Genomic DNA, 17,361 nt, shown 5'->3' on the forward strand with positions numbered 1-17,361 from the left:
TTCCTCCTGTTGTGGTGACCCCCAACCATAAAATTATTTTCGTTGCTACTTCATAACTGTAATGTTGCTACTGTTATGAATCGTCATGTAAATATCTGATGTGCAGGATGTATTTTCATTGTTACAAATTGAACATAATGAAAGCATAGTGATTAATCACAAAAACAATATGTAATTATATATGTGTTTTCCGATGGTCTTAGGCGACCCCTGTGAAAGGGTCATTCGACCCCCAAAAGGGTTGCGACCCACAGGTTGAGAACCGCTGGTCTATGGAGACGGAGTTGACAGGGCTCAGTGATGCGCCTTCATGCAGTCAGCTCCCACCTGGCTCTCTCCAACCTCCCACAGGTGCCTGGATAAACACCTGGCTGCTCCTCCTCAGAGCACCTACCCCCAGCAACACACATGCTCCTGAGCTCATCTGGCCTGAGTGGGTAGCTGGACACCAGGATGACCCTCCCATTTCTCAAGAGGGCAAACCACAGCCAGGAGTTTGGAGCTCATACAAACAGGATGTTAATATTGGAGACAAAAACAGACTCCAGGCTCACTGCCTCTCTTCTTAGTCTCATAGAGAAAACACCCCCTCCCTTCAATAGTCTATAATCTGTACTGACACCCCATGATGCTCAGCCTCCACTGCCCCCATTCTCCAGGGGCTACCCGTTATGCCTTCACCCCGCACTCCGAGGCTACCTGCCCTTCTATCTGCCATCCCCCTGGGAGATGTGGTCATTAGCAGAGAGCGCTATGTGGGTGTCTAATTAAGCAATCAGCAGCAAACGCAGAAACCTGTTCAAGCTACCCCGCAGCATCCACCAGGGATCCTCTTACAGGCAACTCCCTCCCCCGAGCTTCCTGGAAAGGTCCCCATTGTTTGCCTACAACACAGCAAAGTGTCTGGTTCTGCCCTCCTACTTATCAGCTGGCACTGACTTCACAGCCTCGCCACCACCCCAGGGGGTGCCATTCACAAGGAGCTCAGTGTGAATGGTGCCCCCAGAATCGTGGGACACAGCAGCCCCAGGGGGGTGGGAAAGTAAAGGTGCCCAGATGGGAGGGACAGGGCATTCTGAGAGGATGTCCACCTACCTGGCCTCTTTAGGAGTCCCAGAGCCATACCCCGCCGCGCTGGCATTTCGGGGTCAGGGCACGGATCGCCAGGAGCCCCTGAGAAGGCTGGTGGGAGGTGGCGGCGGTGGCGGTAGACAGCGTGAGTGGCTCAGCACCCCTCCCACCTACGTTTCTGAGTCCTCTCTTGCCTGCACTGTAGCTCACCTGTTCCTGTTTCACCCTTTAAATGGAATGTTCCACTTGCCCTGGAAGCCCAGGGGGAGGAAAATGACCTGTGGAAGGAAAGCCTTCCTTTTCAGAGACTGGCATCCCTGGGATTCCCTCAGGTGCTGCTGCGGACGACGGGTGGGGGAAAGGGGACGAGAGCAACCGCAGAGGAGGACCCCGGGGGACAAGGCCGCCTGGAACTGCTGCCCACTCCCCCTCGCCTGGGGATGGTCTAAGCGGGAGCCTGGAAGGGAATAGACACCTGCTGCCTCCGTGGCTCCTGGCAGATCCCCTCCCGGGTATCAGATGGGCACCTCCACAAGCTGGGGTGCGAAACAGTGAGACCCCCCTTAACCTCGTCTCCTGTGCCCCTTTGAATATCTTATCTTTCTTCTCCTGAGCCCTTATCTCTGACTCAGAGACCTTTATCAGCCCCTTCACAATGGAGCGGGAGGGCAGATGCCTGCGTAGATGCCACAAGGTTCTCAAAGACAGAGTGTGATGCCAGTAATGGAGGCGGGGGGGGGGGGGGGCAGCACCTCAGGGACAAACCCAGGCCTTCTCATTCCACAGGGGCTCAAATTACCCCAAACCCACACCCCTGCAGGTGGGCGCCTCTATCAGTGCAGGCCCTCGGTGCCCGCACGTGCCCCGGGCCCTGCCAGCTTGGCCCAGAACCCTAACACACTCTTGTTCCCCCAGATATGCGGGTTCTCTCCGAGAGAAACGGGAGAACAACATCTCTTTCCAGCCACTGGGCCCTGGCCAGCTGTTTTCCAACTCCTATGAGACAAATTGGACTTTGATTACAGCAGAAACGATTTAGGTTAGACACCAAGAAGCACCTGAAATGAGTGGTAAGAGGAGGTTTAGGTTTAGGACTGTGCGTTGAGCTTTAGATTTACAGCCAACTTCCCCTCTGTGAGGTGTGGCCCTCGGCCTGTTATTCTCTTGGTCAGAAATTTCCAGGACTTGCCCCTCCCCTGCCTGCGTCACACAGGCCTCACCCGCTCCCTGTCTCGGGCCCAAGGCCCACTACAGCGCATCCCCATTCATCATTCGGTGTCATCGTCCACTGCTCAGTCTGTAGATTTCCTAACCTGGCCGGAGCCACTCAGTATTTCCGCAGAAGCCTCGGCATCTCTGCTGCGGCCATGCCATCCCACCCTCTCCCCCAGGGCGTCCCTCTCTTGTCCTCTCCAGCCACCAGAGCAAGACAACCTTGAAGGTAGCAGGTCTCGCCGTGAAGATGTGGGCATGAGTGGGTCATTGACTCCAGGCATTTCCTGAGCGTCCACCGTGCTAGAGACTGGGACAAGGTGACGTCCCCGCCACCCGAGGAGCCCGATCCTGATCCTGGACACCTCAAAACCAAACCCACCCAACCAGCCTCCCTCAGAGGCAGCCCACCACCGGGAGGTGGGGGGGAGAGGGGGCGTGTGGAATGATGGAGTTGGGAGATAATGGGGAGGGAGCAGCGCGGGGACAACAGCTTCTGAGAGGGAGGGTGGGCGCTCCAGACAGGGTGACACAGGGGAGAGGTGGGAGAACATTGGCCCTTGCCTAGGTCAGGGGTCAGGCTGGAGGTGAGAATCGCCTCCCATTTCCTGTGTGTTCACACTGTGCACTATTGGGACTGCTCTGTACGTAGGGTCTTGTTTATCCCTCGTCACTACCTGACGCTGGAGGAGTACGTGGGGCCAGGCTGTGGAGGGCATGACGAGGCTCCTGCTCAGTAAATATTGTCCAGTGATCAATAGAGCAGGTGATCTTGGGAGGCTTACTCCCGGCGGGAAGCAGCAGGGACAACGACAGGCCTGGAACGTATGTCCTACCTTTGCAAACTATTCAAAGCAACACCAGGCCTGAGGAGGGAGCGGGGGCAATGGCTGGTGGGAGCCCGGCTTTCCTGGCAGGATGGAAAGTGGGTGTTCGAGCACGCCCTGTCCCTGCAAGAAACCCAGGGAGGCTGGGAGACAGCTGCCGGGAAGACAGCCGGAGGTCACTCAGAATAGACCACAGGAGGGACCTTCCCAATGGGCCAGCCTAGTGTACTCAGCCTCCCAGCAGCCCCTTGACCCAAATGCCAGTGTGGGGGCTGTGGGGCAGGGTCCCTCCGCATGTGGGGGCTGTGGGGCAGGGTCCCTCCGCATGTGGGGGCTATGGGGGCAGGGTCCCTCCGCATGTGGGGGCTATGGGGGCAGGGTCCCTCCGCATGTGGGGGCTATGGGGCAGGGTCCCTCCGCATGTGGGGGCTGTGGGGCAGGGTCCCTCCGCATGTGGGGGCTGTGGGGCAGGGTCCCTCTGCATGTGGGGGCTGTGGGGCAGGGTCCCTCTGCATGTGGGGGCTGTGGGGCAGGGTCCCTCTGCATGTGGGGGCTGTGGGGCAGGGTCCCTCTGCATGTGGGGGCTGTGGGGCAGGGTCCCTCTGCATGTGGGGGCTGTGGGGCAGGGTCCCTCTGCATGTGGGGGCTGTGGGGCAGGGTCCCTCTGCATGTGGGGGCTGTGGGGCAGGGTCCCTCTGCATGTGGGGGCTGTGGGGCAGGGTCCCTCTGCATGTGGGGGCTGTGGGCAGGGTCCCTATGCACACCCCACCCCGGAGCTGGCAGAGCCTCCTCCACGGGCCTTTCCCCTCCTCCTGCTCCAGAGATCAGCACCTCAGCTGATCCATCCCAGAGAGAAGACAGGTCCTTCCCAAAGGCCAGTTTCCCTTTCCACCCCGTGTAGCCATCCAGGCTTGAGTCTAACCTTCATCTGACTGGGATCTGAATGTATTCTCACTGGAGAAGTCAACAGGGCTATGGAGCTTACGTGGGTAAGGATGACACTACCAGGCACACGGAAGCCACAGCGCACACCGCCATCCTCTGGCCTGGGCCCTAACATCCCGGATGGAGATGACTCCCCTGTATCTCCCCAGTGGGGACTGGACTGAGGAACAGAGGAGCCAGGGGTGAACCTCAGATAGGTGAGGCGGCCTCTCTGGACCCACTTCCTCAAACATCTCCAGGGTTAAGGCGGAACCCCACAATCCACCGAGACCTGCAGGTGAAATCACCGGAACTGGGAGCCAGGAGACTAGTCCTGCTCTGCTCTGAGCCTCGGTCACACCCCTGGCCCTCTCTTTCTTTACCTGCAGATGGGACAGAACCTCCACCACCCTCATTCCATTCTTGTGAGTGTAAAATAAGTTGATGAATATAGAAATGTTTCCAAAGTCAAGCCTAAAAGCAAAACATAGGACGCTGTTGATGGGACGCTGGTCAGCTCACAAGGAGGCCCCGGGACTTCACGCCCTCAGCCCTCAGCCCATACCCTGGGCTCCAGGCTGCAGTGCATGCTATGGCCTGAGTCTGGTAGTGACGAGGTAATGACCAGCAATAGCCCCCCAGCCAGATCTCCAGGGACCAGCGCCAGAGCCCAGAGGCAGCAACTCCGCACACTGCCTCAGGGCCCCACGCCTGGAGCCACAGGTGCTCCTGAGCCCCGCTATCCCCGCTGTTGCCATGATTTTCCCATCTCCCCACCAGACCCTGAGGGCAGTGACCAGGTCTGATTCACCTGTTTTCCTGGTGTCTGCCTTCCAGTGATTCCTCAATAAATGCTTGGTGGGAGGGCAGAGGGAGGGAGAGTGGGAGGGATAAAGAAGGAGGAAAGAGGAGAGGGAGAAATGGAAGGAAAGGGAGGGTGGAAGAGGGATGACAGATGGAGGAGGAGTGAGCTGGAAGCAGGAGGAGGGAGGGGGAAACCATGGTGACCAGGTACCAAGATTGAGTGGTCACCTCCAGCCAATGGGCTTGCACCATGGCCCTCTGTTGGGCTAAGTCTAACGGGGACACGGGGACACGTGGACACAGGCTGCCCCTCGCCCTGCCCCCCGCGCCCAGCCTTGTGAGGGGTGGGCTTTCAGCTGCCAAGAAGGCCGGGCGGTTCCCAGGACTCCAGACTCTGCTGCTCCATCGCCCTCCCTTCTCCCCTGTCCCACCCCCGGAAAGTGAGCAGAGCCGGTGCCCCCTCAGGCCCAGCTCTGCCCCAGGCCCACTCCTCCTGCCTCAGTGTCCTCATCACCCGCCCCCTGCTAAATGGAGGCTCATTCTTGTCCTGGATGCTGGGAGTGGATTTGGCAGGATGGGGGCTTGCGGCTGGACACCCCACCACTGGACTCCCGACCCCGAGGTGGGGTGAACTTCGGGGAGTGCTGCTCAGGTGACGCCAGCAGAAACCTGAGGAAAGAGCCGCGTTCCTCCTTCTGGATTCACCTCAAACACAAGCTCTGGGTCCCTCCCTGAGGCGCTGAGAGGTGGAGGGGGGCGGCTTCTAGAGGGAGGGGCCTGAGCAGGCTTGGCCACTGCCTGACTCGGGAAAGCTGGAAACCAAGACTTAACAAGCTGGTTTCTCCCTGGAATTTCCCGCAGGGGAGGGGGCTGGGGGTGGGGGGGAGATGGGGAGACTGAACCCCTGAGAGGCCCCCACCGCTCCTCCTCCTTTCTGGAAAGTACTAGGTCCCCACCCCTTCCCCACATGGGCCATGATCACCCATGCTTGTGAAGACCTACTATCCGCAGGCATGCTGGCCCTGGGCAGTCTCTTGGAACTGGCTCCCTGGGATAGGGGGGGTGGGATGGGAAGTGGAGAGGGTCTCGGCCTTCTCTTAAAAATCCAGAATAATGCCAGCACACTGCACACTCTGCCCCATCTCTTTTGAAAAACAAATTCTCGAGCCAAATCTGGCCCATGCCAGGCAGTCAGGCACCTGGAAGTGAAGCAGGAAGCAATTCCAGGAGATCTTGTGGCTTCTCCTTTGTGCCAAAGAACTGAGGGACGGGGGGGGGGGGGGGGGGGGGGGGGGGGGTGGGGGTTAGTGGGGGTTGGGGGGAGGGGCCTGGGCTCAGTCACCTGGGCTCTCAGAAGGGACAAGGCAGCTATTGCAAGGCAGAGTGTGGGAGAGTGTTAGCCAGCGGCCACAGCTGCCCAGATGACCCCTGAGAGCACCCACAGGACAGTAGAGTCAAGCAACATGGACAGATGGACAGGACCGTCCACCACATAAAGCACCACTCAGTCAAAGCCAAGGGCCCTGACTCCACAGCTAACGTGCTGTGTGCCCTCAGGCAGGCCACGGCCTCTCGGTCGGCAGGAAGCTGACCCACAGGGCCTTAAGGAGGGGGGCAAAGAGGAGCGGCAGTCAACTGTGTCCCATGCCTGCTGAAACCCTTAGGGCAGCGGTTCTCAACCTGTGGGTCGCGACCCCTTTGGGGGTCGAACGGCCCTTTCACAGGGGTTGCCTAAGACCATCCTGCATATCAGATATTTACATGACGATTCATCGCAGCAGCAACATGACAGTTATGAAGTAGCCACGAAAATAATTTTGTGGTTGGGTCACCACCTGAGGAACTGTATTTAAAGGGCCAGAAGGTTGAGAACCACTGTCTTAAAGGCTTTTAAGTCCATTCTCCTGGGTCAGGCTGCCAGCCTGCTTTCCAGCCTCCTCCCCTGAAAGCCCTGACAGGTGGGTTCCCTGTGCTCCAGCCCCTGGTCACGTGATCCATTTCCAGTTCCCATGCCTGGTGCATCTCAACCTCTGGGCACACGGTTCCTTCTGTGGGGCTGTATCCCTCCCCCCCACCCCTCCCCCATCCTTTAAGGCTCAGGGCAGACCTGCTCCCACAGCTGCTCCTGATCTCCTCCCAGACCTGAGGTCCTACTAAGCTCGGCCACCTGCTGTGTGACCTCGGGCCAGTTTCCCAACCTCTCTGGGCACCACTCTTCTCATCCGTGAAGGCTTTTGTCAGAGCGTTCATTTAAAGACGAAGAAAAACAGCATGTCTGAGGCACTGACAAGAGTGCCTACAGAGAGGCGTCTTTCCTCTGTGTCCTAGGCACCTGCCCATCTAATCTTATTTTTCTTCATTCTTCGTCTACAAGTCTGTCTCCCCTGCTAGACAGTGAACTTTAAAGGACCATGTCAAATTCCTCTTTCACTCAACAAATATTTAGAAAAAGTCTGCTCTGTGCCAGGCACTGTTAGGTGCCAGGATGCAAAGGGGAGGAAGGCAGTCTCGTGGTTTGGTGCCCTTAGTGCTCAGATGGGCACAGAGGGCCCAGCTGCTGCAGAGTCAGGAAAATCGGGCGCCAGGAGCTGCCCGGGGACTCTACATCGCAGGCCTTGCCTCCCCCGCTTTCGCGGGAGCTTAAAGGACATTGGGAAGAAGGAACTGAAAACATAACCATGACCTTGCTGCGTACGTTCCTATGTGCTATGTAGGCACTCTTGTTCATACGTCAGACACACTGTTTTTCTTCATCTTTAAATGAACTCTCTGACAAAAGCCTTCATAGATGAGAAAAGTGGTGTCCAGAGAGGTTGGGAAACTTGCCTGAAGTCACACAGCAGGTGGCCGAGCTTAGATAAGACCTCAGGTCTGACCACCTCCTGCCCTTAGTCTCATGCTGCCCGATTTAAATGCACTAACAGATGAGGCCTGTGTGCCTAGACTTCTTTTATAAAAGGAGGAAATAATGATCTCTTAGTCTCCAGGCTCTAAACAGTATGACTTTCATGCTAGCGGCCGGGGCAGCCTTCTGGAAATGGTCTGTTCCTTTTCTTTCCCGTTGCAACCGCAGTTCCCAGGCTGGCTCCCCACCCTGCCCCGGGGAAGCCAATGGGACAGCTCATCCAAGAGCTGCCATCAGCTGTTGCCACCTTCAGAGTGTCCTCAGTGGCTGCCTGACAGGTGGTCCCAGACCCCTAAAGCCTCAACCAATGTCCCTATTACCCGGCCCTATTAGCCACTGGGATTCTGTCCTTATGGGGAGACAGCAGATAATGGGCACTGCGTGACTTAGTCCCCCACCACCCACAATCGCACGCCTCTCACTGCTCCTGCATTTCTCTACCAAGCATATTCCTCTCAAGTCCCAGGTGTGACTCCTGCCCATGCGGCCTCCCCATCTGGGCTTTAAGGGTGCTTCCCCAACACGCCTGACTCCCCTCACTCTTTGCTCCTGTGAACCCCCGCTCCCAGCTCCAGCTGACTGGCCTGGGGGTTTTGTGGATGCCCTTCCTGTCCCATGAGTGTTGTTTCACTAATGCAAGTTCTATTCCTTCTTCCATCCTAAACCTAAATGATCTGTTCCCGGAAGCCAGCCCGCATAGACCTGCCCACCCTGATCTTGCCTTTGTTTTGCGTTTCCTCGGAACGTCAGATCCTTCCACATTTACACCGGCTGGAGCCATTTGTTACATTCGTTCATTTGACAACCACGTACTAAGGATCTACAACCACATGCCAGGCATTGACTGTGTCTGCTGTGTGCCAAGCTGGACTCGGCCCTGGACATTCAGTGCCCTCCAGAGGCTGCGCTCCTGTTAGTGACCTTCAGGCCCTTTCCTGGGGGGGCAGCCTCCGCACTCAGATGGGGGGGGGGGCTCTGGGGACTGTCCCCTCTTTGTTCCGTCCCAGCCTCTGACAGTTACAAAGGACTTTTACCTGAGCAAGGTGCTTGCACATCTATTATCGCATTGTAGCTGCACAACACCCCTACTAGGTAGAATGGAAGGGGCTATGATTCCATTTGAAAGATGGAACGACTGAGGCCCAGAAAGATGAAGTGACTCCAGCAGGTTACCAGCCAGGTCCCCCGGCTCCCAAGGCGAGTGGCCTTTGCACCACACAGACCGGGACCTTAGAGAGCTAGATGGGAACAGGTGATGATCCACTTCCCTGTCAGGGCCAGTGGACATCAAGGAAGAGGGAGACTGAAGCAAAAATAGAGGGTGTTAGAAAACGCTGTGCAACCGGAAAGTTTACACACGTTTGTCCTGTACTCCTGGCACGCAATGGGCACTCAGTACATATTTGCCAAATGAATGAACACCGTACTCGAGAGGCACATGGCAGAGGGCATGAGCTAGCGAATAATAACAGCGGTTTGAGCACACACTCTGTGTCAGGCATATTCCAAACGCAACTCACTTCACCTTCACAACGTCCCCACCACGTCCAAGGTGGCTGTTTTCATCTCCCTGTTACGGATGAGACAAAATGAGGTCCAGCACCCAAAGTGGCACCCGGAGACTGACCCCAGAGCCATGCTCTTGGCCGCGTTAGCCAAGTCCAGGCCAGATGCTCCGGCCATCCAGGTACCGCGCCGTCCTCATTACCAGCGCGCTGAGTGAGTGTTCTGGTGAGTGCTGAGTGAGGCCCGCAGTCACCCTTCTGCCCTGGGCCCCGCGGTTCCGCATGAGCCTGCATGAGTCACGGCTGTAATGAGGTGAAATAAAAACCCAGCCTGGGGATTTGGAGCTGGGGGGGGGGGGGGGGTGTTAAGCTGCACAAGGACTTCATGAGTCCTCTGCACTGTCCACACCCCAGAGTCCTGCCGCTCCCAGGGGCCTGCCCCGCAAAGAGCAGCTCTTCTCTCTGAGATATGTGTGTGTGTGTGTGTGTGTGTGTGTGTGTGTGTGTGTATTATTGATCTCAGAGAGGAAGGGAGAGGGAGAGAGAGATAGAAACATCAATGGTGAGAGAGAATCATTGACTGGCTGCCCCTGCATGCCCCACACTGGGGATGGAGCCCACAACCTGGACATGTGCCCTGACAGGGAATCAAACCATGATCCTGCTTCATAGGTCAATGCTCAACCACTGAGCCACGCCCGCCAGGTATTCTCTCTGGCTTGATTGCCAACAGGCCTGGTACAAGTAAAGGATTAGGAGACATTTTCTAGCATCTCAACCACGCCTGGAGGAGAGGACAGGTCTAAGGAGGGCAGAGTTATGTGTGTCATTGGGAAAAGATTTATATGTAGGATACATGGGTCCTTGGAGAATAACCCCTTTATGGGATGGGATGGGAAGATGGGGCTAGGCCAGTGGTCGGCAAACTGCGACTCGTGCGGGCGCGCACATACAGTGCGATTGAAACTTCATGGCCCATGCGCAGAAGTCGGTATTTTGTGGAAGAACCACACTCAAGGGGCCAACGAGCCGCATGTGGCTCGAGAGCCGCAGTTTGCTGACCACTAGGCTAGGCAACTCCATCTCTGGTGACTTTTTGGTCCCTGTCAGAAAGGGGGATGACACTTAGGAAAGTCTCAGCACCAACAAGACAGGGCTGGGGCTCTGACGTCAGGTTTCTCTGAGGAAATCTTCATGGGAGGGCTAGGATTCAGAAGAGGGCGCCTGGAGCAGGAGAGGCCGTCCCGGAAACGCCAGAGCTAAAGCTTGTGTGCCTAAAAGTGCTGAGTTCCAAGTGGGTTCTGATCTCAGTGCTTCTCTGTGACTTTGGGCCAGTAGCTTGGAACCCTTCCACAGACTTCAACTTCCCGTTTATTACAAGGGGATCCCAGCACCTGTACGCATCTTTACCCCTTGAGATAGGGACTGCGTTAGGGTGAGGGAGACCGGGCCCCATTCTTGGAGTTCTTTAGAGAAGAGACAGAAATGCAAGACCTGGTGGGAGCTCCCGGCTGCAGACAGGCAGGAGCCGCCTCCAGGCTATGCTTCAGCAGCCGAAGGCAGAGGGGAAGGGCTGTTTGCTTATCTGGGAGATAGGGACGGCATGCCTCCTGCGCCTGGGTATGTGGCCTCTGGGTGCAGATCTCTGGGGTCAGCCCACGGAAGCTGAATGGCAGGAGGAAAGGTTCCCCGTGATTTGAGCAACACAGACAAAGGCAAACTGAGCTGGAGGGAGATGGGCAGAGAGAACAGCCAGCGTGGCAGGGGGGCCAACTACCCCAGTTTGCCCAGCACTGAGGGCGTCTCGGAATGCAGGACTTTGGGTCCTTAAAGTGGAGAAAGTCCCAGGCCAACCAGGACAAATTGGTCACCCTACCCAAGGGCTCACTCGTGAAATAGGCCTCCGGTGCCAAAGGACCCATGGGCACCACGTGGAATCTTCATGCCCAGACAGACTGGCGCTCAGGGGTCTCGACCCTGGGCACACGTTACTGTGGGCACATCCCAGCCTCGCCGGGCCTCCGTTCCTCCAGGAGATCTGGGTAAGTCTACCTTCCCGGCCGAAGGACAAAATACTCTTAGAAACTAACAGGTTTCTTGAGACCCTGAGCCTGAGAAAGGACTTTCTTGGAGTCACCTGTGAGCAAGCCCAGGGGGAGGCCACAAAGCAGGACTGGTGTCCTGGCTGTCCCACAGGTCACTTAGTTCGGCAAAGCTCTCAGTGGCCGGGGCAAGTTCAGGGTGAAGGATGGGCAGGGGGAGAAGCAAGAACAGCCATTCTCCAGGCCCCTGATGCCAAGCACAGCTGAGCTGCTGTTAACTTACAGGCTGGACAGAGCAAGCGGCAGTGCCCTGCTCCTCACCCTGCCCAGCCCCTCCCGAACTGTCCAGCTCAATGAGCTGAGCTCCCTGGCTCGACTCCACCTTATCCTCCCCCCGCCCCCGACCCCCAGGCTGCTTTGTGGGGCAGGCTGGGCATCGACGTGTCCGGTCCTGCTGCAGCCGACTTTCTCTGCAGCCCAGGACAGCTCCAGTTCCATGCCCCTCCTGCCAGCTGAAAGCAAGCCCAGGCTCAAACTGGGCCCCGAGTTCATGAAGACCAGAGGACAGGAGTGGATACTGGGCTCCTCCTCCCCTCATAGGCAGTCTGTCCTAATCTAGGGCCAGGGCCAGGAATAGGGCCAGGGACAAGCCACTGAGAAGTCAGGGTGGAGAAAGCTCCTCCCTTCTGCCTTGGCCAACTTACAGTCATTTCTTCATTCAACCAATGTGTGAGCAGCGCCCACTATGCGCAATGCACGAGAAAGAAACGGAGGTGACGGAGACTCACTCAGAACCCGAGGGGGGGTGGGTGCGGGGTGCAGAGAGCTGAAATCTACAGATCCTTCCCAACGCTCACCCTAGGGAGTCCGTGGCTGGCTGCTCCACTCTGTCCCCATGCACCCACACAAGTGAGCACGTGCAGAGTCGGGAGATAAAAGGAAAGAGGAGAAGCCAAAACCCCGGCTAACTCACAAAGCAGAGCTCTGAGGAAGAGATAATCAAGCATTACCTCAACTTAGACCCTGTTTCTAACGTGCAGCTTTTACAGCCGGAGCCCTATGGCCCACCCCTAAGGTTCAAGCTAGAGATGGAAAAGGGTCTAAGGAGATGTGCAGTCAAATTTCTTTACCTTCTCCTAGATCGGTTCATTCATTCATTCATTCATTCATCCGGGTCACACTTCATGAGAGCCGTCTGAGTGCCAGCACAGAGCTAGGCACTGGGATTCAGGGCAGTTCGACCCGACCCACTCAGCGTCTCCTGTCTCCATCATCCCCACTCTGGCTATGATTCCAATGGGTCAGAGCCATGCGTCCTTGAACCTGGCTCCCTGCTCAAACCCCAGGGTCCTGCACTTGGGCTGGGAACAGGCCAGGCAGAAGCCCACTTTGCACAGCAGCCTCTGTCGGATGAAATTAAGGGCAAAGGAGCTACTTGGTTTTCTGCCTCCCCCCAGTCTCTCCCCTCCTCCTGCCTCCTCTGCGGGGATGGAAACTCCCCCACTCTCAGCTCACATGCTCAGCTCACAAGGCTAAGCTCCCAGGAAAAGAAGTAGCTCAAGGATGTGACAGGCGGGAGCCCAGTGAAACAGAAATACAGCATTTCATGTTGTTCCTTATGTACCAGTATCTTCCCCCACCATCCCCCCGAGGATCCTTTTTCTGATGGCCAAGAAAGCAGTGCCCCTGCTTCTGTTTGTCAGCCCTCCGACTTCTCCACACCTGGGACTGAGACCTCGCTTCCTGTTTATCCCCAGCTCCATTCCTTCCCGTATCTCTCTGAAGGCCTGCAAATGCTGTCTGGTCTGTATTGCCCAGCACAGGAGGAGTTACAGGAAACAGCCAGTGATAAGGAGCTAATACAGAGCAAACGAGCTTGGTGCCTACCAGTCTCTCCCTCTCTCTCCAGGCCCCTTCCCAGGAGCCCTCCCCGGGCTGGAGTCTCGACCTAAGTGGGCCAGAGCCCTGTGGCTGATTGGCATGTCCTCTGCCCAGGCAGGTTGCTGTGTCTAATTGTCTAACTGCAGATTTCCGTCTCTGAGCTGCATGGGAAGATGGGCAGCAGCTGTGCCAGGCCCCAAGGGACCACAGGCTGCCGGGGAGGCGGCTTGATCACCTGGCTCTCTAGACCCGAGGCCTCAGGGGGCCTTCTCAAGGGCAAGAGACAGGCCAGGCCTCCAAAAGGGAAAAATACAAGAGCAAGTCCAAGCCAAACCCCACGTCCTCCCCGTCCCTCCCCTCTGCTCCCATTCCTAAGGACAGGACAAAGCAGGCGTCAGAGAACCAGGTGGCCAGGTTTCCTTTCTCGCTGTAGGCACATCTGACTCTCTGTGTTTCAGAGGGCAAGTTCCCTGACTTCTCCGGACACAACCTCATAGTTCTTAGACTCTGGGCTGGAGCCCTGGCCACTTGGAGATGGCCCTGGCTGGGCTGAGAAGGGAGGAAACTGCGATTAAGTGCTGCTTGGACCTCCTTCATGATGGATTCTGGAACAAGGAGCGTACAATTCTACATCTAAGACATACGGTCAAGTTTCAATCGTCTGCCTCTACCCTGTCCTTATGTAGCGTGTGAGGATTCTCAAAGATAGATACTGCGTCGAGCAGAATAGCTATCATTTCATGAGCATCTACTATGGGCCAGGGACTGTTTACATGATCTAAGTTAATGTTCATAACAACCCTGTAAGGTCCACGGAGACACGTGCAGAGGGAAGCTAGTTAACTTGCTCAAGGCCAGGCAACTCCAAAGCGGTAGGTCAGAAACCACACGCGAGCAAGCTGACCCCAGTGCTCCGCTCTCAACCTCTCATGCACACGCACACGTGCTCTGCAAACTACAGACTGGCGTACAAATAGGAAGTTACTATTAGGTAGTTGATAATAGTAGGAGCCAGGGGTGAGTACAGGGAACAGTCAGGGGAGATCTGTGTCCGAGCACTAATTTGATTAAATATCGCTGAACTGTATTTCAGAGCTAAATGGAAAAAGGATCTGCAGTGTCTCAGGCTCCGACTCCCTCCATCAACACAAAGGCTTGAAATTTGACTAAATGCAGATTCAAACAACTTGACCCAGGGCCCCAACCTGGCATTTATGGGGTGCCTGCCTTACTAATCCACACAGCGGCCAGGACGGTGGGAGTGCGCCACCCCATTGCCATGTGGTCCCAGCCTCCTCAGCCAGCACCTCTCAGAGAAGGAGGCCTTTCTGCAAAGTGAGAGATCGCTGACTATGGGATGAAAGAAGTAACATCTAATTAGAGAAAGTCATTAATAGGCAATTAGCCTGTAATGAGTTAACGGATCTAGGCAATGATCACCAAGGCTGCCCGGGTCACAAAAGGAGAGACAGCCAGACACTGCGTGTCTCCTGATAGATGCCGACACCACAACCCCCAAATAAACAAATTAAAGGAACCTGGATGTGATTAAGCCTTCCATCTAGCCACACATGCAGGGACAGTGGAACATGTTGAATGATATAATGAGGATGCAATCAACCAGATCCAGAAGGTTAACACTCTACAGGACAAATGAGCCAGTTTTTCCAGCAAAACATTGTAAGATAGAAAAAAAGGAGAGAAAGAATATAGGTGGGTGAGTGACGACCCATGAATCAAGAGGTCATGGTTCGATTCCCAGTCAGGGCACATTCCCGGATGGCGGGCTCGATCCCAAGTAGGGGGCATGCAGGAGCAATGATTCTCTCTCATCATTGATGTTTCTATCTCTCTCTTCCTCTCCCCTCCTCTCTGAAATCAATAAAACTATATATATTTTTAAATCATTGATTTTAATAAAATATACATATTTATTTTTAAAATATCTATCTCTATCTCTCCCTCTCCCTTCCTCTCTCTGAAATCAATAAAAAAATATTTTTTTAAAGAGTGACTTAAGAACTATAACAACCAGTCACCATATAGAGATTTATTTGGATGCAAATTAAAAAGAACACTAGGGAGGAAACATAATAATCAGAGAAATATGAAAATTAACTATTTGGTTATATTAAGGAATTACTAATTTTGTTTAGGCATGATAATGACTTTTTTAAGTCCCTCTCTCTAGGGATGAAATGATACGCTGCCCAGGATTCGCTTCCTAATGATCAGAAGGTAGAAAGGACTGGGAGTAAACCTAAAACAAGATTGGCCATGAGATGACTTCAAAACTGTTGAAGCTTAGACCCATGGGGACTGTCATATTGTTCTGTCTACTTTTATGTGTGCTTGTAATGCTCTATGATAAAAAGTTTTAAAATAGCGATCAGAGCCCCCCCCCCCCCCATCATCACTGAGGTGCCATAAGCACCCCGCAGTAAGCTCCTCTGAGCTGCCCAGGCGCTGGCTCTGACCTCCGCGGCTGGGCTCCCACGCTTGAGACATGATGGGAGAGGCCCCTCAGGCTGCTCCCTTTCCCAGCAGCTCCCCTGCAACAAGTAACCCTCACTTTCCACAGCTACACCCCCCTGAGGCCTCAGACAGAGGCAGGGCCAGGGCAACATCAGAGAAAGCAACCCTCCCCCGGCCCCACCACAGGCCAGTAGTGGAGACACACTCAGCCCTCGGAGGCGAAATGCCACACCCTCCTCCCCAGACCATCCTGGCTCACAGGTCCCCAGCCCCACGTTGAACGAGCCTCTCGCTGCGAAGGGAAATGGTGTCCCCGCAAGGCAGCGCCTGCAGAGGCCGGACAAGTGCCTGCTGCCTTGCTGCCTCCACTGGCGCCCGAGCGGGAACGGGGATGAGGAGAGAAGGAAGCAGTTGTGGGAAGGACAGGCCATAGAAGAGCCAAACACCTAAGGCCGCGCTCCAGCCCAGCCCAGCCCAGCCTGGCCCACCTTGGGCAAACAGCTGGCACCTCCCAGGCTGGTCCTCCCCACAGCACTTCCTGGTGCTGCTGATCACGGAGCCCATGGGAGAGGAGAGCACACCGAGGGGGAAAGGGACGGAGACTTCAGAGGGGAAGGGAGAGGATACGGGGTGTCTGGGGGAGCCCTGGGAAGGGAGGGAATAGTGGGGACAGCCCTGGCTCATTCCAGAGCTGAAGATATAACTGAGGGAAGAGGGGAGGGGAGGGGAGGGGAGGGGAGGGGAGGGGAGGGGAGGGGAGGGGAGGGGAGGGGAGGGGAGGGCAGGGGAAAAGAAGCAACAGTAAAGCGTGAGGATAACTAGATGGAGCCGGAGAGTCAGAGGCCCCAGGAACACAGAACCTGACTGACTGCCCACCCCACTCCGCAGCCTGCCCCCTTCCCAACACAATTTCCCCCCAGAGGGTTCCCCGCCCTTCCAGGCCCCAGAGGGGTGTCCGGGCACCAGCTGGCAGACACCTCATGGCCCAGCTGGTGCCTGTCCTACCTCCTGGCAGCTGCTCCTGGGCGAGACCAGTGGCTAACCCACCTGCCTCCTGAGGGCTGAGAGCTGAGGGCTGAGGCCGGAAGGGCGGCTCCACCTCCGACCAAGTGGCCAACCCAGGGAGCCAGGGGAGCCTGCCCAGAGCCCGCCCTTGTGGGGCACAGGCTGACAGGGACACAGTTAACTCAGCATTCATACAAGGTGCCTGATCCATATTCATGACCATGCTGGGCTCACAAGGTGACCGCCTCCCACCTCCTCACACTCGCTGACCTTCAGGGGCCCTGGGGCCCAAGGGTACCTGGGAGTCCACCCACGCCCGAGCCGGCCAGGCCGGCATGGTCCTCACCCGCGGGCATCGAGGAAGTGAGCCAAGTCCCTCGCTGACAGTCGGGGAAGTTCGTGACTAATCCCAGGGCTGTCCCACCTCTGAGACTCAAGTCCTGGCTCTGCCCCTGGCCGTGTGACTAGGGCAGCGCTGACCGCCTCCCAGGCTCCGTTATACAGTCCGGGTCCTCCCTGGGCTGCACCTACAGAGCCGGGAGCACGCACCAGGAACCACGCTCTATAAAGGCGAGGTTTCGTTACCATAAACCAGAGGCCCTGCCACACCCCTCAGGAGGAGGCAGGTTTCTGTCAGGCTCCGCGAGGCCATCTGAATAAGGAGAAGGCAGAGGACAAGCCAGGCCAGAGAACACCCAGGTCCCCAGGCC

At 56.3% G+C, this 17,361-nt stretch overlaps 1 protein-coding gene across 13 annotated transcripts in view; it reads right to left on the reverse strand.

Moving 5' to 3' along the window:
• Positions 1–17,361, reverse strand: part of PLEKHA6 (pleckstrin homology domain containing A6) — a 132,604-nt gene that overhangs the window by 75,929 nt on the left and 39,314 nt on the right. The window contains exon 1 of one of the 13 annotated variants that reach the window (XM_036343345.1): positions 16,652–16,705. The exons of 11 other annotated variants lie outside the window; for them this stretch is intronic. The gene's annotated coding sequence lies outside the window, so the exon portion shown is untranslated. Of the gene's footprint in view, positions 1–1,095; positions 1,251–16,651; positions 16,706–17,361 lie in introns of those variants that run through there. One more of the 13 variants, XM_036343344.1, reaches the window with a different exon arrangement.

The sequence above is a fragment of the Myotis myotis genome, unplaced genomic scaffold, assembly GCF_014108235.1.
Source record: "Myotis myotis isolate mMyoMyo1 unplaced genomic scaffold, mMyoMyo1.p scaffold_m19_p_18, whole genome shotgun sequence".
NCBI classification, from domain to species: Eukaryota; Metazoa; Chordata; class Mammalia; order Chiroptera; family Vespertilionidae; genus Myotis; species Myotis myotis.